Source organism: Sceloporus occidentalis, unplaced genomic scaffold (assembly GCF_023333645.1).
Source record: "Sceloporus occidentalis isolate IW3139 unplaced genomic scaffold, rSceOcc1.0.p SCAF_161, whole genome shotgun sequence".
Classification (NCBI taxonomy): Eukaryota; Metazoa; Chordata; class Lepidosauria; order Squamata; family Phrynosomatidae; genus Sceloporus; species Sceloporus occidentalis.
Genome location: NW_028317141.1, coordinates 209,821 through 233,800, shown reverse-complemented (window position 1 = coordinate 233,800; position 23,980 = coordinate 209,821). Strand labels below are relative to the sequence as shown.

Sequence of the window (23,980 nt, the reverse complement as noted above, 5' to 3'; positions counted from 1 at the left end):
CCTCCCCACATATGCCACTCCAGTCTACCCCCAGATATGCCACTGTGGCCCCAGATATGCCTTATACACCCTGATACACCACTCCGTCCTCCCCAGACATGCCACACTGCCCTCCCCACATATGCCTTATATAATGTATATGCCTTATACCCCCGGATATGTCTCTCCGTCCTCCCCTGATATGCCTTATACCCCCCAGATATCTCATGGTGCCCTCATAGAGTCACAGACCCGTTCACATCACACTGACATCATACTTTTTTAAATAAGTACTGGGTTAATCTTCACTGCCCCCAGGATTTAGATTCCCCTTAGTTTGGCCCCCCTTTATCTCTAACTGCACCTTAAGTTAACTTTATTAAATTAATCAAATTAACCCTCAGTCCTCATCATTAAATTAACCCTAAACACCCCATTAACCATAACTGCCCCTAAATTAACTCTAAATACCCCATCAAAACAACTACCCTAAATTAACCCTAAACACCCCATTAACCACAGCATCCCCTAAATTAACCCTAAAGACCCTGTCAACCACAACAGCCCCTAAATTAACCCTAAACATACCATTAACCACAACTGCCTCAAATTAACCCCAAACACCCCATTAACCACAGCTGCTCCTAAATTAACCCTAAACACCCCATTAACCATAGCTGCCCCTAAACACCCCATTAACCATAACTTCCCCTAAATTAACCCTAAACACCCCATTAACCATAACTGCCCCTAAATTAACTCCCACCTCCCCTAACTTTCAGCAGCCCAAATATTAATTTTATACTTACAGTTAGATGAGTGTCACAGCCATGTGGTTCTGGCCTTCTGGGAGAAGGAAGGGGGCGGGGCAAGTTGTCACAGTGATTACAGGGAGGGGCTGGTAAGTAGGAGCTGCTGCTGTGAGTCAGACTAAACGGATTATATAATGAGGGGTATTTTTCAGAGCGTTTGCTCTGAAAAAACCCTCATTTTATAATCGATAATAATCGATTCAACTAATCGATAATGAAATTCGTTGGCAACGAATTTCATTATCGATTATTATCGATTTTATCGATTAGTTGTTGCAGCCCTAGTGGAGTATGTTGTCTTTGAGGCGACGGTGGTGTCTGTTGGCGCCCTTCATCCCTGGGCCAACATCAGGTGGTGGTGGTGGAGTATGTTGTCCCTGGGGCGACGGTGGTGTCTGTCCCCAACATCAGGTCGTGGTAGAGCATTTTGCCCGTTAAGCGACGGTGGTGTCTGTGGACACCCTCCGGAACAGGGTCAATATCAGGTGGGGGTGGAGTATGTTGTCTGTTGGCGCTCTCAGGCCCAGGGTCAACATCAGGTGAGGGTGGAGTATGTTGTCTCTGGGGCGACGGTGGTGTCTGCTGACACCCTCCGGCACATGGTCAACATCCGGTAAGGGTGCAGTATTTGCCCCTGAGGCGACGGTGGTGTCTGTTGATGCCCTCCGGCCCAGGGTCAACATCAGGTGGTGGTGGAGTATGTTGCCCCTGAGGCGACGGTGGTGCCTGTTGATGCCATCTGGCCCAGGGTTAACATCAGGTGATGGTGGAGTATGTTGTCTCTGTGGCAACGGTGGTGTCTCTTAGCGCCCTTCATCCTGGGCCAACATCAGGTGGTGGTGGAGTATGTTGTCCCTGGGGCGACGGTGGTGTCTGTCCCCAACATCAGGTGGTGGTGGAGTATTTGCCCGTGAGGCGACGGTGGTGTCTGTTGACACCCTCTGAACAGGGTCAACATCAGGTGGGGGTGGAGTATGTTGTCTGTTGGCGCTCTCAGGCCCAGGGTCAACATCAGGTGAGGGTGGAGTATGTTGTCCCTGGGGCGACGGTGGTGTCTTTGGGGCCCTTCATCCCAGGGCCAACATCAGGTGTTGGTGGAGTATGTTGTCCCTGGGGCGACGGTGGTGTCTGTCCCCAACATCAGGTGGTGGTGGAGTATTTTGCCCGTGAGGCGACGGTGGTGTCTGTTGACACCCTCCGGAACAGGGTCAACATCAGGTGGGGGTGGAGTATGTTGTCCCTGGGGCGACGGTGGTGTCTGCTGACACCCTCCGGCACAGGGTCAACATCCGGTGGGGGTGCAGTATTTGCCCCTGAGGCGACGGTGGTGTCTGTTGATGCCCTCCGGCCCAAGGTCAACATCAGGTGGTGGTGGAGTATGTTGCCCCTGAGGCGACGGTGGTGTCTCTTGGCGCCCTTCATCCCTGGGCCAACATCAGGTGGTGGTGGAGTATGTTGTCCCTGGGGCGACGGTGGTGTCTGTCCCCAACATCAGGTGGTGGTGGAGTATTTTGCCCGTGAGGCGACGGTGGTGTCTGTTGACACCCTCCGGAACAGGGTCAACATCAGGTGGGGGTGGAGTATGTTGTCTGTTGCTGCTCTCAGGCCCAGGGTCAGCATCAGGTGAGAGTGGAGTATGTTGTCCCTGGGGCGACGGTGGTGTCTGCTGACACCCTCCGGCACAGGGTCAACATCCGGTGGGGGTGGAGTATTTGCCCCTGAGGCGACGGTGGTGTCTGTTGATGCCCTCTGGCCCAGGGTCAACTTCAGGTGGTGGTGGAGTATGTTGTCTCTGAGGCGACGGTGGTGTCTCTTGGCGCCCTTCATCCCTGGGCCAACATCAGGTGGTGGTGGAGTATGTTGTACCTGGGGCGACGGTGGTGTCTGTCCCCAACATCAGGTGGTGGTGGAGTAGTTTGCCCGTGAGTTGACGGTGGTGTCTGTTGACACCCTCCGGCACAGGGTCAACATCCGGTGGGGGTGGAGTATTTTGCCCGTGAGGCCACGGTGGTGTCTGTTGACACCCTCTGGAACAGGGTCAACATCGGGGTGGTGGAGTATGTTGTCCTTGAGGCGACGGTGGTATCTGTTGCCGCCCTCCGGCCCAGGTTCAACTTTAGGTGGTGGCCGAGTATATTGCGCCCTAGGCGACGGTGGTGTCTGTTGATGCCCTCTGGCCCAGTGTCAACTTCAGGTGGTGGTGGAGTATGTTGTCTTTGAGGCGACGGTGGTGTCTCTTGGCGCCCTTCATCCCAGGGCCAACATCAGGTGGTGGTGGAGTATGTTGTCCCTGGGGCGACGGTGGTGTTTGTCCCCAACTTCAGGTGGTGGTGGAGTATTTTGCCCGTGAGGCGACGGTGGTGTCTGTTGACACCCTCCGGAACAGGGTCAACATCAGGTGGGGGTGGAGTATGTTGTCTGTTGGCGCTCTCAGGCCCAGGGTCAACATCAGGTGAGGGTGGAGTATGTTGTTCCTGGGGCGACGGTGGTGTCTGCTGACACCCTCCGGCACAGGATCAACATCCGGTGGGGGTGGAGTATTTACCCCTGTGGTGACGGTGGTGTTTGTTGACACCCTCCGGCCCAGGGCCAACATCAGGTGGTGTGAAGTATGTTGCAACGGTGGTGTCTGTTGGTGCCCTCTGGCCCATGGTCAACATCAGGTGGTGGTGGAGTATGTTGCCTCTGAGGCGACGGTGGTGTCTGTTGGCGCTCTCCGTCCCAGGGTGAACATCAGGTGGAGGTGGAGTATGTTGTCCCTGGGGCGACGGTGGTGTCTGTTAACACCCTCCGGAAAAGGGTCAACATTAGTTGGTGGTGGAGTATTTTGCGCCCGAGGCGACGGTGGTGTCTGTTGGCGCCCTTCATCCCAGGGCCGACATCAGGTGGTGTGAAGTATGTTGCGACGGTGGTGTCTGTTGGCGTCCTCTGGCCCAGGGTCAACATCAGGTGGTGGTGGAGGTTTTCGCAGTTACTTCGTTACCCTTTCTTGGAGATCGGTGTTTCCACAAAAGGAAAGACTACCCACCTCACGCATGCTGCTTTGGGAGGTAATAATGTGAATGTTTAATACGTTAATATTTACATGATTATGTCGTACGCTGCTTCATGTGATGCACTCAGGGGCCTGAACTCCAACAGGCTTCCAGGTCATCAGAAGCATCTTAGCGACTATGGTATATGTAGAGTTAAATATCTGCCCCAAATCAGGGTTATTACTGGAAGGGAGACCATGCCGGGGCAGAGAGCCAGAGCTAGGCGGTTTCTGCGGGAACTCTTCGGGCGAACATGAAAACGAGCACGAAGAGGCCGGTTTTTTTGTTCGTTCCGAAGACACGCCGAAGAGAGTACAGTGCCGGCAAAACGTAGGCGAAGACGAAGACTCACAACCACGAAGAATCGAAGATTTCAAACAGGAGTGAGCTGATCCTCGTCTATCTAATCAGCTCGCTCTTGTGACGTCACGCTAAGGGTCTCGTCCAATGCCTGTGCTGCTGTTTTTTTAATTCTGAAGGCGCCTTTATAAGACCAGAGCTTGCCTGAGAGATTCATTCATTTTTCGCTGTGACTGCTTTGGCAACACTGCTGTGCTGCATCCGAGCGTTACAGAGAGAGATTGTTCTGTTCTGTGTGAGACTGGTAAGCCTTAGCCTGCCATTTCTCACAGTGTACTCTTCCTCACTTCAGTTCTACTTAATTAATATATTTAATAATAATAATTTGATTAATTTAATAATTTTTTTATTTAATTTGTCATCAACTGTAGTGTAAGGGTGCCCTTGCTCTGGGCTGGCACTAGTGCCTACTGCCTGTCCTGCTTAAATAAATTAAATAATAGAATTTATAAATAATAATTTAATAGAATATATAATAATTTAATAGTACATTATAATATTATATATATATATTTGTCAGTCATATATTATATACTATAGTATACTGCTGTAGAGTGTACTGTAGACATTCAAGACATCTACTAGTGTCTAATCTAAAATCAGTAATATTAATAATTAATAATTGAATACATTATAAAATGATATATATATTTGTCAGTTAGATATACTATAGTTAGTAATAGTATACTAGTGTAGAGTGTACTGTAGACATTCAAGACATCTACTAGTGTCTAATCTAAAATCATTAATATCAATAATTCTATAATTCTTATCTTAATAGTTAATTAAATTAGCTATAGATAAAAGTAATAATATTAATTAATTACTACTAGCGTATAGTTCAGCTAATCTATTTGTACTGGTGCTGCAGCTCTATAGTTTGTGCTTTGTTTTAGCAACAGCAAGAGACCAAGTCAATTTTTCTTAATTAATAATCTTTCATTTTATTTCATTTGTTTTGCTCACCTCAGTCCATCAGTGAAGTGAACTTGTTGGGCTAGTGAGTGCACCCGCATAAGTGCTGTGTGTTTCAGCAAGCAGTGAAGCTAACTGACATTTTATTTTATTTCTAATTTCTTTTCAAGAATAATTGACTGTGTGACGACAACAACTGTACTAAGCAAAGCTTCAAGCTACTAGCTGTAGTACTAAAATAATTCTAATCTTTAATCTTCTTAATCTATATTATATAATATAATATAAATTCTAATTCATAATCTATAATATATATAAGTAATTCTTTCTAATTAATAAACTATAGTCTATCTATAATCCCTAATATAAGTAATTCTAATCTATTAATAATATAATATTATATATAATTTAACCTCACTTTAGTTTAGTGGGCTTGAGAGCGTCTGCCTAGAGTTAAACTAGAATACTAATATAGCTTTAGGTTTAGCATAGTAGTAGGATAGGCTCTTAGGCCCGTGTAAATTCAAAGTCTTACATTTTTTTATCCCCCCCCCTTTTTTTGTTTTTTTAAACATTACACTACACACACAACACAAAATTTGAAATGGATCCTCCTTTTGGGACTAAGGAGGGACAAGGTCCATCTACCACCACCACCAGCACCAGTTCTAAGATGCAGCCTTTGCGTCAGTCTAGTCGGCCAAGTAGGCCAAGCTCTCGCTTATCATTTGCGGAAGCATTGCTTGAAGGATCATCAAGTAAAGGAAAGGCACCAAAAGCAGGCAGTAGTAGTGCGGCTAGGCCCACAAGCTCTATGGTTTTTTACGGAAAGCCTAAAGCACCAGAAGCACGTTCAAAGTTAAAGGGTAGCACAACTAGTACTTCTACTAGCACAGTGAGTAAAAAGAAGTGCCTTTTGCCCCAAGCAGCATCTTCCCCATCCACGAGCAGCATGCAAGGTACCAAGCAGAGCCAAATTAGCAGCAAGACTCAGAGAGGTTTTCCCAAACCAAAGCGATCTCATTCCTTCGTAGGGAAAACCACCACTACTAGTGCTGCGCCTACTGTTCCCACCGGTACCGCCACGCCATGTCCTCCTAGCACCTCTAGCAAGCCACCAAGTCCTTACAATATTTTTGTAAAGACAGTTAGAGAGAGGGCTACACATAGTGGAACTCCACCTAGCGAGGTAGCAGAGGAGCCTGAGACTGAGAGGCCAAGTGCAGAGTCTGTTCTTCCTGCTCGCACTACTACTAGTCACGAGTCTCATGACGATATCAGTCTTAGCTCCAGCCTAGCAGGAATTCCATTCGATCTGGCTAATGAAGAACTAGACTATGAGCCAAAGGAAGTAGAGGAGATGAGTGGTCAGGAATCAGATTCCTCAGGGAGCAGTGTCCAAATGACTAGTGCACAATTTTCCCCTGAGCCTCCACCTTCTCCGCTACGATCATCACCATCACCACCACCACCAGCAGCAGCAAAACCTAGCAAAACTAAAGCTAAAGCAATTAGCAGTCCCACTATGGCCAGTACTGTTACCACCAGTCCCACCACCACTAGTTCTGCCTCTGTTCATCCACCCCGAGCAGTAGGAGCAGCACCTAAGGCACACTCCAAGGCTATGCGCGCCCTAATTTGGGAGCACTTTGAAAATGTTGAAGAAGGGCGCTATGGAAAGTGCAAACATTGTGGGAAGCTAATATGCAGAGGGAAAGTGTCTGACCATTTTACCAGTGCTAACATGAAGCATCACCTCAGCACTCAACACAACGCTGTGCTATTGGGGAAAGATGCAGAAGTAAAACTTAGTGCAGGCAGCATAGCTGTTGGCCGTGGAAAAACTCCAACAGCTGCTTCTTCTGAGCCAATTGCAGCAGCAGCAGCTAGTGCTGGCAGCCAGAAACCAAGGCAAGTTGGAGCACTGCATGTCCAGCCCACCCTGGAACAATTTGTGGCATTCCAATCCAAAAGGTCAATGCCCAAACAGTAGGCCAATAAAGTAACGCGACTGATTGGTCAGTTCATTGCTGTTGGAGGGGCATCCTTCTCCATGATTGAAGAGGAGCCTTTCAAACAATTGATGGCGGCTGTGGCTCCACAATATACAGTTCCGTCACGTTCCACTTTCAGCAGGAACATTGTCCCCTCATTGTATCGGTCCTGTGTTGCAGCAGTGAAAGAGGAGCTTTCCAAGGCTGCTGGTCAGTCTGTTCATTTCACTACAGATTTGTGGAGTGTACCTAGCGACCAGCATGCCTTTCTTTCTTTGACAGCACACTGGTGGCAGCCCGGTGTGTCTAAGGAAGCTGCTGCAGCAGGCTACCGATCATTCCTTCTCCATGCAGAAGTGATGGATGAAAAACACACTTCCCAAAATATTCTGCATGCGATGAGGAAAATGTTTAGCCTTTGGGTGGGAGCAGAGGCGGGCACCAATGTTGAAGTTGGTTTTGTGGTAACTGACGGAGGTGCCAATATGGTGAAAGCGCTGCGAGATGGTCATATTGTTGGTGTGCGCTGTGCAGCCCACATCATACATCTTGTAGTGAAGGCAGCAATGTCAGAAGGAACTAATGTGGTAGCAGTAGTTCTGTCCCGCTGCAGAAAGATCGCTGGGCACTTTCACCATAGTGTTAAGGCTAGCCAACTTTTGAGGGAAGAGCAAGAGAGGTCAGGTCTTCCCGTACACTGCCTACGTCAGGATGTCAGTACACGGTGGAACTCCACGTTAGACATGCTGGAGAGGATTTTGGAGCAGCAGAGGGCAATCCATGATCTTGCCTCAGAGCACAATATTGGGATTACATCTCCATTGAATAGGGAGGATTGGACAGTGATCGCCCAGCTAGTGGCAGTCCTTAAACCATTCAGGGATGCCACAGAAAACTTAAGCTCAAACACTGCCAGTCTGGCCCAGGTAATCCCAGTGTTCTCCCATCTAGGCAGCAAGATGGATGTGTTCCTTGAAAACCGTGAGGCTGTTCAAGGTGGCACTCTACATCCTGACGTAGCAGCCATAGTCAGGAAGCTGAAGGATCTGCTAAAAGTACACCTTCGCAAACGCATGGAAGAGAGTCCCGAAATGATGCTAGCGTGCCTTTGCGATCCAAGAATTAAGGGAAAGCTAGCTTTGAAATTCAATGTTCTCAGTAGCTACCGGGAGCAATTGGTCAACGAGGTGCGTGACTGGCAGCGTAAAATGGGAATGCTGTCCGAGGAGGGAGAGGTGCAGGAGGAGGAAGAGATGATGTGGTCTGCTACTCCTAGCAGCAGCATCAGCAGCAGTGCCAGCAGTGGAGCAGCTGCGTTTTGGGAAGAGGCACTTGGGAGTATAGTTGGACCATCTGACAGAGCTAGCAGCAGAAAGGAGAGTAGTGCTGCTGAAATGGTCAAACTTTACCTCTGTGAAGTTCCTTCTGCGCCTAATGTTGATCCTCTTAGCTACTGGGATGAAAAGAAGAGTGTGTGGCCTGCACTCTCATGGGTTGCGCAGCAGCTTCTATCATGTCCGCCAACCACTGTTCAAAGTGAGCGCGTGTTTTCTATGACTGGAAACATACTGAGTCCACAGCGCTCACGCATGGCACCTCATCTGATGGAGCAGATTGCCTTTCTTAAATTCAATCTGCCCAAGTTGGGTTACCCAGCTCTTAGCTTGGAAAGTTTATTTTTTTTTCTCTCTAATGTTTAAGGTAGTTTCTCCCCCTGGTTGCACGTGTTTGTGGTGTGGCAACGTCTGCTACCTCCGCCGGTGTAGCCAATTTACGCTAGGGCCTAGTGTCTGAGCTCTGGAAGTCCGCTCCCAAACGACTAGGACTGACTTTGCCCTGGGGTGAAACAGGTGAGCGGGTCGTCAATTGCCCACTCATTCACCTTTTTCCGTTTCCAACGCTGCTGCTGGTGTCGGTATCTTTTGCCAGTTCGCTTCCTGGCTGAAATCATGCCTCAAATGTCCCTAATGGAAAGGGCAGTTTCTCCCCCTGGTTGCACTTGTTTGTGGTGTGGCAACGCCTGCTAACTCCGCCGGTGTAGCCAGCTTACGCTAGGGCCTTGTGTCTGAGCTCTGGAAGTCCGCTGCCAAACGTCTAGGGCTGACAGTGTTTGGATGCTTTGCTCTGGGGTGGAACAGGTGAGTGGGTCGCCAATTGCCCACTCATTCGCCTTTTCCATTTCCTTTTCCATTTCATTTTTTCCGTCTGATACACAACCAACCAAACATAACACACACAATAACACAATGTTACGTTTGCATAGGTGTGGAAACCAGGATGCAGGATACAAATGGATCAGTCTCTTAATGGTCAGATAATCCAGGTCAGGAGCAGAGAAGGTAACGTGGTCAGGAATCAAGCCGAGGTCGGTACCAGGTAGCAGGCAGAGAATGGTCAAGCAAGCTGGGTCAGGAACTGAGAGGTTAACGTAGTCAGGAATCAAGCCAAGGTCGGTAACCGGCAGCAGGCAGAGAATGGTCAAACAATCCGGGTCAGGAGCTGAGAGGTTAACGTAGTCAGGAATCAAGCCAAGGTCGGTAACAGGCAGCAGGCAGAGAATGGTCAAACAATCCGGGTCAGGAGCTGAGAGGTTAACGTGGTCAGGAATCAAGCCAAGGTCAGTAACAGGAATCAACATGAAGAAACAGATATACGCCAGGTAAGTACTACAGCTAGTTGTAAAAACAACTGAGCACTGAACCGGCATCAGTGCTCTGGTTTTAAACCTGCCGCCCTTCTAGATCCCGCCCCCAACCCTGATGACGTCCAATGGACGTTGCTTCTCCTCCAGAGGGGTAAGAGTTCGGCAGGGGGGCGTGTCTTATGACACCATAGGTGTCTATCACTGTGCGGCGGTTCATTCTTGTGAACCGCCGCGTATGAGGACGCTGTGTGGCTGGATCGTCCCGGGAGGGGTAAGTACCGAGTACCCGCCACTCGGGGGTACTCGGGAGATGCACTCCGCACCGGAGCGCGACGCCACGAGCACCTGGGCGACGCGTCTCGGACAGGGCTGTGATGCCGCAGGTACTCGGGCGACGCACTCCGCACGGGAGCGCGACGCGGGGAATCCCCCCGGACCGTACTCCGGCCGGGATCATGACACACAAATAACACAGTGACATAACACATATAACACAAATAACACAGTGACATAACACATATAACACAGTGACATAACACATAACACATATAACACAGTGACATAACACATATAACACAGTAACATAACACATAACACACACGTACAATGCACAAATCACAAGGACCTTTCCTCTTGTTATTTGCCCTGGCCTTCACTCACTAATAGCATTACATTAACGCTATAACTCACACTTCACCCTATAACATTTTTCCATCCACATACCTGCCAACAGACCCAACTTTTTCAGGGACAGTCCTGCTTTTTTCCCAGTCCTGTCCCATCTAATTTAGCTAAACTAGGTATGCAAATACACGTAGGTAGTTATAGCTCGGTAGGTAACGCTAGTATAAACATTAAATAAATAAAATGAAGTACTAAATAATAAATCTAACTTTAAAATACATTTAAATAAACCCCTATTTTTTTTTTAAAACCCATTAAAATTCTATTATTATTTAGACATAATACATCTTTAACCAAACCAGTGCACTGCTACTAATCTTAAACATAACCGTACATTAACCCTAAGCTATTTTTTAGTTCATTTTTCCATCCGCATACCTGCCAACACACCCAAGATTTTGGTGGACAGTCCTGCTTTTTTCCAGTCCTGTCCAGTAAAAGTTGGGTTGTTGCAAAGTATGCCATTGTAAATAGGTAGCAAATGTTAGGCATGTATTACAAGTGGTCCAAAATCAATTTAAAAATCTAAAATAATCCTTATTCTTTTATTAAACATCTATGGATGTGTGACTGTGTATGATAAAAAGGAGGCCAAGTTCCTTGGAGCATTTGTCTAGGTCATTTTGTGTACTGTACACCTCAGTACTTGTGTGCAACTCTATTGGTCGTTTCGGCAGGGGGCTCGCCTGCCATCAACGAATGAAGTGTGTTCTGCAATTCTCTCGTTGATGCCAGACCAGCCCCCTGCCGAAACGACCAATAGAGTCGCACACACGTACCTTCACGGCAGCTGCTGCTGCCCCGATGTGTTGTTAACCCCGTATTAACCCCTGCTAGGCAACCGGGAGAGAAACGAAGATTAAACGAGCACGAAGAATGTACGCGAATATTCGCCCGAAGAGAAGACCGGAACGGGCGAATATTTGCGGAATACGAAGATTTTTTTTCCCCCGAAGACGAACACGAAGAGCCCCCTGGTGCCCAAGTCTAGTAATAATGATGATGTCATGTTGTCTCCATGTTGTCCTCCAGCTCACTGGGCTAATCCTAATCACCATGGTGTTTCTGGCTTGCCTCCTCATGCTGGTGATGTACAAGGCTCTGTGGTACGAGCAACTCAGTTGTCCAGAGGGATTCATTTTTAAGGTACTGTGGTCCGGATTGTTAAATAATTGTACCTGGATAAAGCATTCTTGTTTAGCTGGGTTCCATTCAACCAGTGGCCTAGCAGATCACCCTAATGGGCTATTGAGCTCTCCAGTCCAGTTGTAACTGGCCCATTTTCATTGTGCAGAGGAGATGAGTTAAAAATGTGTGACTCCAGTCAATGTTCAGAGTTGACTTAAGCATTTACTCCTCAACACGCATTGCAGTTGACTCCACATCAATTTAAAGGGTTCCCTGTCAACCCGCACTACTACTACTCTGCCTGAAACATCTGCATGTAAAAGCCTCACTTCGAAAAAAATTACCAGAAACATAATAAAGAAAAATACACGTTTACTCATCCGTATTATGTTTTTGTTTTCTTATATTAAAGTGCAAGCTCAAACAACAGCGACAACCCCAAGGGAGGCTACACCCAAGGGGAATGAATAATCGAGCAGGAAGTTTAGATGACTGCTCCCATGGTATACTCGAAGGTGGATTTCTCATACATAATAATAATAAATCTTATTTTAATTTGGTGTACAGAACTTTAGCACGTGAGATTAGGGACAGATCACTTCAAGGTCCGACCCTTTTATGTGACGGCGTTGTTATACAAGCAGAAAGAGACACAGGAAACCGCTTCCCTGTTCTGTCGTAGTTGTGTTTTTGGCATAAGAAGCACTGTGTGCAATAAACAAGGATATTTGCTCTGCCCTCAAATAATGTGACCTGACGCACACTCTAACATTGTACAAAGAGACTACACTCAGTTTAACACTATATACTGACACCCCATACAATTTAACCCACACTCGAACACTGTACAAAAACACTCCACTCAGTCTAACACTATATACTGACACCCCATACACTCTAACGCACACTCTAACACTGTACAAAGAGACTCCACTCAGTCTAACACTATATACTGACACTCCATACACTCTAACCCACACTCTAACACTGTACAAAGACACCCCATACACTCTAACGCACTCTAACGCTTTTTTAATGGCAGAGGCCTACCACAGCAATGTCTGGCTGGAGGTGTTGCCACCCGTGTACCTTACTGCAGCGCCTTGAGAGGTGGCCACGTTTGAGCTCTTTGGTGCAACATAGCATAGACCTCAATTAATTTTACAACTGTTGGCCAGTGAGGACAGCTCAGGGCTTGACTAGGGATGACAAGAGATGTAGAGCTCGGCCAGACATATCCAGCTGGCAGCTGCACACTTCAGCACCAGACCCGCCATCTTACGGCAGATCTGGTGAGTACTGGGTGCTGTTGGCCAGAGGTCTACCAGGTGGCCAGACTGAGATGTTTAGTATTATTAAAATGCTAGATCGCTCTCAGAACAGACCCCACGATTTTGAGTCAGCAAATAAAAAAATTACAGCCTTTATGGAAGGAGGAGAAAAAAACCCATAGCAGCTGCCGCAAAAGCATAAGAAATTCAACGCTGTCCCGTCATCAACCCCCTCTTTCTTCGTGATGAGGTTATAATTTAAGTAAATGAGGTCCTTGAATCGAGCGCGGAGCCGGGGCAGCTGTAAAGGTTTAGGAATGGAGAGTCAAGAGGTAGGGAGGAACAGGGGGGCGACGGTTGAAGAGAAGCCCTCTCTGTCTGCTCCTCTGAATACCCATTTTTGTCTTCCAATCACACGCTGATCTGTCTTGGCATCAGCTTTTTTCAAATTAGTTTTGCCTCTTTTGTAGTCCACGAAGGCTTCAATTTGGCTATACATTTATTATTTTGACCTTTGGCTGGTAACTTTTCCTTTAAGAGGGGAAGTTTTGTGTAGAGATTTCAATGTGTTTTTTTCTTCTTCTTCTTTCTCCCCAATTGTCTTGAATATAAAAGAGGACCTTCTTCTTCTCAGAAGATGAAGAGGGGGTAAATAAAAGCACCTAGGGAGCAATATTCATCGACAAAAAAAATCAATTAGTCTCTGGGTTTGAGAAGCGGCGTGAAGAATGGAGGGAGGGCGCGATGGAGTTTAGTAGAGTGACAACATGAATTCTTACCCCTTTTAATCATATCCTGCATGGTCCTCGTCAGAAAGCCAACAAGAACGATGGGCTGTGTCTTTGTATGCACAGGCCAAGGTATTGTGACTTCTCGTCAAACTTTGGAGGCCGTTGCTCACTTTGTCCTTCTTATGAGGGAGAATGAAGTTTAGGATTGAGATGGAATGTTGGAACTTTGGTAGAATTTCAAACACTTTCAGGGTTAACCGTTTCATGGTTCTTCAGAAGAACAGAAGAAATCTTTGGGGGGGGGGGGGAATTGTCACATATGTCACCGAGACGATTGAACGGTGGAACCATAGAGAATGTATTTGTCACTGCTGATGATAATTAAAGATAACCTTGCTAACCAAACTCTTCAGAAATACTTCTACTGGATTGTCCTTCAACATCTTAACGTTTATGAAGGACTCATACACCCTGCCAAGACAATTCATTATGGTAATGCTAATGAAGTCCGTCCCACCATAGGCTTTCATTAGTCAGGGCGTTCCATCAGGGTGATTTAGACAGAGTGTTTCTATTGTTTAGCACAGGTGTATGATAATGGTCCTCATCAACAGTCTTGATGTTCAAGGGTGGCTTGTTTTGTAATAAAAGACAGAGATTGTCCATGTAACTATCCGACTACATGCCGGGAGATTTTGCAACACACCCTAATGTTAGTTGGAGGTTCTTCTAAGGATGTGCTTACCAGCTACGGAGGTCTCAGCTAGTATTTTTTCCAGGACCCATATATTGAGCAGTCTAACCTTGTTAGGTAAACCTGTCTAGTTCTTAGGGGACAGAAATGGAAACCATGGTGTAGATCTGTTGCGTTGGCTTCAAAGGGTCAATGTGTTGGGCATTCACCAATGGCCTTCTGTTCACCATTGTGGTGAAGAGCCTTATTTGAGTGTTTTTGGCCCTTTTGTAGCCATTCTCCGCTGACCTCTATAACTAGCAAGGTGTTTTCACCCATCGACCTGACTCTCTCTGAATGTTTCATGGGCTCCATTCTCTGTAAACTCGGTAGTGGGTGAAAATCTCAGGAGATCTGTTGTTTAGGAGCCACCACTTCTACAGCCATCAAACTTACCCAGGGAGATCTTGATTCTTCGCCTTTCTAATTTTGGGTCAGCAGCATTTAAGCCTCTTCACGGCGTTCCTGTGCTTTCTGTATGGAGCATACACAAGCTTGCAATGCCCACCAACAACGGACAGCCTATTTTACGGCGAGTCCCCCGCTTGGGGGCGTCTCAAGTTACATTACAAGTTACATCTCGTGCCATTGCAGAAGAAGAACCTCCATCGACATATCAGTCTGATCCTTCCTCAGGACTGGAAATGGAACCAACAACCTCACATGTATGTTTTAACTTTTATGGGCCTTGTCAGTCGGGTCCGGTTGGTATCCCTCTAGTCACAAGTGAACAAGGAGGTCCACGTCCGGACTCAGCTTTTCACTTGGGTTGAGCCCCAAAAAGACCCCTGAAGGGTGAAATACCATAGAAAACAAGGTTGAGAACCTCACCATGAACAGACAGCTGTTATACACCCCAAGTTTATTTAAAACGAGGAGAGATGTTAGAACACAAGGCCATAATCTTAAACTAGAGGGTCAGAGACTTAGATGGAATCTTACTTTACGGAGGTGGTAGATAAATGGAACAGCCTTCCTGCAGAGGTGGTAGAGAATGACATATGGCTACTGAATCCTGATTAAGGTCTGAGTCCTGGATGGGTCTGATCCGTCATCAGATTCTGATAGACTCAGAAACCATCCTGAGCTCCTAGAAAGAGGGACATCATGGGAGGAAAGAGGGGCTCAGGCATTTGGGTGAGGGACTGGACAAGCTGAACAGGGACACCTGGGAGGTTGTATTGGTATTAATCATCTTGTGCATGTGCGGTAGTAAATCTTTAAGTCAGGAGCCTTCAGCAGCAGATGTGATTGGTTGTTTGGGGAGGGCCCATCATGCCCATGAAGGTAAGTTATCATATTAATAAACCGGGGCGTCGTCCGTCCTGAAAGGAAAAGGGGGATTTTCAAGCGCCTGTCCTGTTTATTCACCAAACTATAATGGCCCATTAGCCCTCGCACAAAGAGATAACAAGCGGGATTAATTCCGCCCCAACAAGGGGTATAATAGGCATTGAATAATCTGATTTGCCCTTTAAAGGTATAAACCCCCCCCCCAAAAAAAAAGGCAGAGAAGTTAAAAGGCTGAGCTAATGAAAAGAAGAGGGGGGTAGGACTCAACAAAATAGAGGGAGGGGGGTCAATTAACCCTGTAAACTCAGCTCAGAGTCACTCAGTCCTACTAAAGATTGTCATCTGCCAACAACGGTGATATTGAGCCGAAACAGAATAAGATAGAGATTCGTATAAACTTATGGAACCTCGGAGGTCTCTTTCTCAGTAAAAACGTGACTAATTGATGAACTTTTCCCACCATGCAGAGCCGTTTATTGCTCTCTCGTTCTTTAGATGACATTACATTGCCCCCTTCTGGTCAATGTCTGCATTCCACTGCTTTACACGTGTTGCATATATATGCATATATATATATATATACCGTATTGGCTCGAACATAGCCCGCACTTTTTCCCCCCACTTTAAGTCTTTAAAGTTGGGGTGCGGCCTATATTCGGGGTCTAGCGCCCGACGCCCGGGACTGCATGTCAGCAGGTAGCAGGTTTAGGTTTAGGATACAGATCCCCCGCAGCGGTGCAGGGGACCTGCATCCTACCGTCTGATACGCTGACAGCCTCCCCTGCCAGCACTTTCCACGGGGGGGGGGTGCCGGCAGCAGAGGTTGGTTACCCGCATCGCCGCAGCCGGTGACCGTCCACACGATGCGTTTTACCTCTGCCCCCAAGACTTACCAGAGCAGAGCACACTTTCCCCGGTTCCCCGGTCACTAGCCGAGACTCAGTGTAGGGTAAAACCAAACGAAGACTGATTTATTTCTCACACACAGGACTGGATATATCCAGCAAAACACACATTAACATAAAACAAGATATTGGGACACAAACCGCCCCTTAATCTGCCTCCCAGAGACAACAGGGGCAGTAACGGGATTAACAATACAATAGGGGGGGGAGACTGATTTATATAACATTAAACTGAAACAATGGTGGTCACTCCCTGGTGGCAGATCCTGGCTGTCTGCTGGAGATAATCCCCTCAACCAGTGATGAGATGATACTGCTGGGGGTAGCCACAGAAGCCTTTACAAACCCAGGGCCCATAGTCAATAGGGAGGAGGCTGGCAGTCAGGCTTCTCCAGTGGTCCCAGTGATGGAGGCTTCCGTCAGTCCAATTCTCCCCCCTTCGAATTGGACTGACACAGGACGAGACCCCAAACGGGTTGACTCTGTAGTCAGTCAGTTTATTTGGCCCATCAATGCCCTCCCAAAATTGGTGCTCCTGCTGCTGCTGGGGAGATGGGCCGGCTTCGCCATCTCCTGGGTACCGCTGGGGAGGGATGCCTCCTGCATCCCCTCCCTGGTGCTCCTGCTGCCGTTGAGGAGGGAGGTCAGGTTGATCCAGTCCCGGAATTAGGTTCTGCCGCTGGGGAGATGGACCGGCTGTTCCACCTCCCTGCTTCTGCTGGTGAGGCGGGTCGGCCGCTGTATCTCCCTGAATTCCTGCAGCTTTGGTAGGTGCTGGGCAGAGGCCAGCGATGCTCTGTCCGGTTGCCAGCACTTCAGCTGGGGTTAGGGAATCTTGTGGGTCGGCCTGCCGCTGGGGAGGGAGGACCGGTTCCTCCGCTCCCGGACATGTGAGCTGCCGCTGGGGAGATGGGCCGGCTGCCGCATCTCCCTGGATCCCTATAGCCATTGAAGGTGTGGGGCAGAAGCCAGCAGCGCTCTGCCCTGTTGCCAGCTCTTCAGCTGGGTGGGTGCTAGTGGAGACCGCAGTCCCATCCACTACCCCCAGAAAACTTTCTTCCTTTCCCTGGGAAGGAAAGCCAATTGCAAGCCGTCCCTGACCAACATCCTCAGATGTAAAACCAATTAGATCCACAATCTTTGGATCCGGTTGTGGTGTAAAGTCACATAGCTCCGGTATTGGATCTGGATTAGCTGCCCAGTATCCCTGTGACTCAGGGGTGGAGACCGCAGTCCCATCCACCCCGCCGGGGTCAACATCTTCAGATGACCACTCAATGACATGCACAAAATCCCTGGACACTGGGGCATTCTGTTGAATGCGGTCGAACAGTTTTTTATATGCCTTTTCCAGTTCCCACTCCTGTATAATTAAAAAGTCTAAATCACCTTTAAATCCTAGTGCATCTGGGAGGTCCCACTCCCTGAAATCCCGGATGTCCTCAATCCGCCACTCCGCTGTACTTCCGAAGTCCGGATCCTCCTGAAGACTATCCCATAATAATCCCAGGCCACCGAAGTCATAGCCCTCTGGAGAACATTCTTTCGCAGTTCCCCAATATGCTTGTTCTGTATACCACTGCAGAGCCCTATAGTGATCTTCCAGCTCTACCTCCAAGTCCTGCGATGACATCATATCGAAGCAACCTGCTTTACATTCTGTGTATATATATATTTATTTAAAAACCACATCTGACATTCTATTCCTTTCCTCTGAAGGCTTGTTCTACGGCAACAGCCTATCATTGCCAGGGTTTGAGTCACTTGACAATCGCTAATGGTAAAAAAAATCTGCCAATGATGTAACATTTTAAATTAAAACGGATTATTTCAACAATGACAAAAAAAAAAACCCATCATGAATAAATAGAAATACAAAAAGAAATGTAAATTAATAAAAATTAAAAAAATAAAGAAAAAATAATAAAATACAAAAATATTAATAAAAATTAAAAAATAATAATTAATATGTCCAAACACAGCTAAGACCCCATATTGCCATACCAGCTTCTTTTGCTTCCTGGGCCGCGATGCAATCTCCAGTGAGGATCATTTCCATTGCAAGGGACTTGCCCACCTCCCGCGCCAGTCTTTGCGTCCCACCGAAGCCTGCGGGAGGGGGGGGGCAGAAAGGGGTCAGACTCCCACCCAAAGCGCCAGCAAGTAATAAGAAACAGCCTGATTTTCTCATGTTTTCGGCGTGTGGTCTTCCCCCCCGACCAAGATAAAAACCTTTAAACCACGGGAATTTATAGTCGATACATATGCTGGCAGTTTGGCCAGCACAATGTATAGTGCAAAGTGTACCACTTAGTCAGCGAAGCCCGTATAAAGGTACTGTTTCATTATTTGTAGTCTTTTGAGGGAACGAGTGGGGGGGAATGTAAAACGCACCAAATCAGGTAGTTTTACATATAAAAGGGACGGTCCAATGTGACGCCAGCTCTAAAGAAGAACGCTTATTAAAATATTATGAGCCAATCAGTGGCAGGGAAGGGCTCTCATAGAAATCAATGGGAGCGCATTCCTCACATGATGGGGGTCTGAAGAGGAAGGGGGGGTGTATGGCTCCTCCCACCACTGCCTATAGGGTGCTAGCCTCACACGCAGCTAGCCTACCTCGCTTAGTGTGTGTGTTGGGGCGGGGCATATGTGTTTGGCATTACCCATTCACTGCCTGGTTCCACCCAATCCAGCCCTTTAACACGTAATAAAGCTGGCCACACCTCCCCAACACCCCACCCACAAAGAGCAGGGAGCGGAGACCTGGGAAATTCCCATATATGGTAACTTTCCTGATTTTTTGGGGGGGGGTCCAAAATGTTATATTATCTTTAATCATAAATGAATCAATGACATATATATATATAGGGCTGCAACAAAGAATCGATAAAATCGATAATCGATTATGAAAATCATTGTCAACGATTTTCATAATCGATTAGTTGAATCGATTTATAAAATTGGCTTTTTCAGACCAAATGCTCTGAAAAATTCCCCTCCTTCTATAATCCGAAATCTAATAGAGATCGGATTATAACACTAGAATCCAGATCCCCCGCAGCGCTGCAGGAGACCTGGATTATCCTCTCTCAGCTGGTGGGGGTCTGTGCAAAACGCACAACCTCCGCTACTTCCCTTCACTTCCACTTCTACGTGCCCCACCAGGGGTTAATATATCAACAGAAGAAAAACGGGACAAATAAGCACCACTGGGTAAGCTAAGCCTGGAGTATTATTTTTATGTTTATGCTTATTTGCCCTGCGCTTCTTCTGTTGATATATTAACCCCTGGTGGGGCAGGTAGAATTTTTTTCGGGATCTATTAATTATGTGCATTCTTTAATTTGTGTTTTTTTATTTTTTGATTGCTGTAATATTTGATTGTTTGCATTGTCCATATATTTATATATATATATCTATATTTTATTGTGTATTATCTATATTTTTTAAAGCATATATTTTTATACCTATTTTAGCGCTGTCAGTTTTTCTTATATCAGGGGGGGTATAAGGCATATCAGGGGGCACAGTGGCATATCAGGGATATAAGACATATCGGAGTGTATAAGACATATCAGGGGGCATTGTGGCATATAGGGGGGGTATAAGGCATATAGGGGCTATAAGGCATATCAGGGGGGCACAGTGGAATATCAGGGGACAGAGTGGCATATACTGGGGGCTATTAGGCATATCGGGGGTAAAAGGCATATCGGGGGACAGAGTGGCATATAGGAGGTATAAGAGATATCAGGGTGGCAGAGTGGCATTTAGGAGGGTATAAGGCATTTCTGGGGCAGAGTGGCAAGCCGGGGGTGAGATGTGCATAACTCGGAGCAGGTTGGCAAATAAAATATAAAGAGGCATTTTTCTCAATCATAGTTTTTATTAAATATGAAAAAACAGTTTACATAAATTAATATTTACTAGTAAAACCTTTTTTGGTATTTTGGTAAAACTTAATTTGAGAAATAATGTGTTTTGGGTTCTTGTACCTTTTTAAAATATAGCTTTAATTATTACGTCAGTAAAATAAGAAGGTGGATAGAGAAATGGCATTGTGATAAAGAGAAAAAAAGTGTTAATGACACATCTTAATGTAAATTATTTTTTATTTTAAATAAAGAAAAAAATTCTATATTTTTTTTTTTGCCCGATTAATCGAAAAAAAAAATAATCGGCCAACTAATCGATTATGAAAATAATCGTTAGTTGCAGTCCTATATATATATATATATATATATATATATATATAATTACACACATATACACTATACATAGGCGCACTTTAATTAATGTTCTATGTGTAGGTACTGCGTGGCTATACAGACATAATGCAGTGTATGGCGGACCCCCCCCACTCACCGCGTATCCGTTGACAGCCGCGATGACGGGCTTCTTCATAGAAGAGATGTGGTTCCAGTGAGCGAGGAAGCCGCTGCTGTACCATTCCTGGAACGTCCGGTTCTGCATCTCCTCGATGTCGGCTCCACCTGGAATAGTAAATAAGAGCATTAAAATGTAAAAGTTCCACATAAGGCCCATCCGGCCCCCCGTCTAGATTCAGGAGCCATATGCCTATCCAATGCATGGTTAAATCCCCTCGCTGTATTAACCTCTACCACTTCTGGTGGGAGGCTGCTCCACTTATCTACCACCCTTTCAGTAAAGTTATTGGTACTATGGGAAAGTACTTATTGGCGTTAATTCTTCGCTTTAATGTTATATCCGCTTCTTTTGATTTCTAATCAGCTAACTAAACCATATTAAACGGAACGGTGAACCACTGTAAACAAGACTAATGTGTCACAGGTGGCTAAATAAACACTCAAACATAAATTATAGATATTTATTGCTGCTTTTGTGCCTGGAAAAAAGAGAGATTTCCGGAACCCACGTTAAACGTTTAGCGCCAGCAGATTCTCCTGGTATAGGGGACCAGGACGGCACCCAGCGGAGACGGGACTTTGATTTAATTTTTGTGTCTGTCCCTTTAAAAGCATTCCCGTCACCCGTGGCAACTGAGAGCATTCCAGAGCTTTACTGCTCTTATGGTAAAGAACGGAGGGGGCTGTAGACGTCACTAACCTGAAAAGGCTTTCTTGCTTCCTGCGATCACAATGGCCCCGACCTGCGGGTCCTCTTCGAAAGCGTCCAGGGCCTGGTTCAGTTCTGTCATCATGGCATCGCAGAAAATGTTCTCATTCTCGCCCTTGTGCTCCACCAATATGTACTGACAGCCCGGACCTGCCGGGGGACATGTAAAAGATATATACGTCATTCCATCAAGCTGCGGACCCCGCGGACCCGCCACGCAAGAACGCAGATTTAATTTTCTGGCGGGGGTGGGGTGGTTAGAAGCATGGGCCATTATTATGAATTCTTATGGGTCATCAAAATAGGGACTGTCTCTCCCAAAAAGGCACACTTGGCAGGTATCTAACCATACATTATATATACTCCTCCTGATCTATTACTCCAGGACTGAACAGATAATAAACTAGCATTGTACAGCGCTACAGAATATGATGGCGCTATATAAAACAATAAATAATAATAATAATAGAAGCTAAAGTGTGTACACTCTACAGAAACTTGTCCAATTTCTTACTTAATATCTATAAATTATACAGCATTTGGGGAAGAAAAAAATTTGGGCTGAAAGTTAATATTTTATAAAATATGAACTCGTCGGTCCGTTCTTATAAGTAATTACTTCCAGGTTTGTCCGGCGTCTCGTCATCTCGTACGTGCAGAGGAAAAGCGTACAGCGTCATCACGCGTCATTATCTCGCGGTCACGCGGCTTCCTTTCCTGATTATACCTTCCCATACAGGAAAACGGACAGAACGACGCCATTCACTTGAAGAAACTTAACGGAGCAAAAACGACAGATGACCCGTCTTCCTGTTTATGGATCTCGGTCTCGCATTTCGGAGCCACAAAAGTCACAAATAAAAATATAACTTAAAAATAATATTATTATTCATTAGTCCTTTTGATGGTCTGTGTTTCTTAAGTTTGCATGGCTGATAGCGTATACAGTGGCTAGGAACATAGATGGGATGAATCAAGGTGTATATACCGTATTGGCCCGAATACAGGCCGCACTTTTTCCCCCACTTTAAGTCTTTAAAGTGGGGGTGCGGCCTATATTCGGGGTGTAGCACCCGACGCCCGGGACATGCAGTTCTGGGCGCCGGGCAGGCAGCGGGGTTAGGATACAGATCCCCCGCATCCTACTCTTAGTTGTCTAAGCGCATCGCGCAGACGTTCACCGGCAGCGGCAATGCGAGCGTAAACAGCCTCCGCTGCCGGCACATCTGCACGATGTGCTTTAACAACCTCCCTTGCCGGGAATTCCCACAGACCCCCAACATATACCGGAAAGGTAAACGACTCACCATACCGGTATAAGGCTTGTAAAAGAAAGAATAAAAAATATTAAGTTAAAAAATGAAAATGTAAAAAAAATGATTTGGGGGTCTCTAAAGGCAGGTAAATAAAGATCAAAATTGCCCAGAGACCCCCAAATTAAATGATCTAAACATAAACTAATGTAACTTTAAAAAAAAAAAAAAGTTTAAGTATTCTAGCAAAATGACCACTGTGGTAGCCAATGTTACCACAGTGATCATATAGCTATGAAAAGTCACATTCCCTTTTTAAAAATGGCCGATACTAAAATTTAACCCCATGATTCCTTTGATCATGGGGTTAAATTTACCCAATGGTAGAGGAAAGAAATTTTTGAAATCCTGATGAACTTTAAATATTACTAAAATCAGCCATTGGCATATTGGGGTAAAAGGCATAAGGGGCATGGTGGCATTTCAAGGGTAAAAGGCATATAGGGGGCTTTAAGGCATATCAGGGGGGCACAGTGGCATATACGGGGCTATAAGGCATATCAGGGAGGCACAGTGGCATATTAGGGGACAGAGTGGCATATAGGAGGTATAAGGGGGCACAGTGGCATCTCTGACATATAGGAGGGTATAAGGCATATCTGGGGGCAGAGTGGCATATAGGGGGTATAAGGCATTTCCGGGGGCAGAGTAGCATATAGGGGGTATAAGGAATTTCTGGGGGCAGAGTAGCATATAGGGGGTATAAGGCATTTCTGGGATAGAGAGGCAAGCTGGGGTGAGATGCGCACAACTGGACAAAAACAGTTTACGTGAATATTTACTAGGAAAGCTTTTTTTGGGTTCTTGGCTTTAATTATTATGTCAGTAAAATAAGAAGGCAAATCGTGAAATGCCATTGTAAATTATAAGTTTTTATTTTAAATAAGCGAAACATTTGCATATTGTTTTGTTTTTTTACCCGATTAATCGAAAAAATAATCAGCCCAATAATTGCAGCCCTACACTCAAATTTTGTCCTAGAGATACATGCAGCCCCTCATTTGAAGCTCCAAGGGGTGTAGTTTCTTGAAATGTGTACTTTATGTACCCTAATTTAACTTCCCAGATGTCTAGATCTCTTTA

General features: G+C 46.1%; 1 pseudogene; it reads right to left on the bottom strand.

Annotated features, from left to right (window-relative positions):
- Window positions 1-22,264, bottom strand: part of LOC149279596 (enoyl-CoA hydratase, mitochondrial-like) — a 198,148-nt pseudogene extending 175,884 nt beyond the window's left edge.
- Between the last annotated feature and the right edge of the window lie 1,716 nt (window positions 22,265-23,980).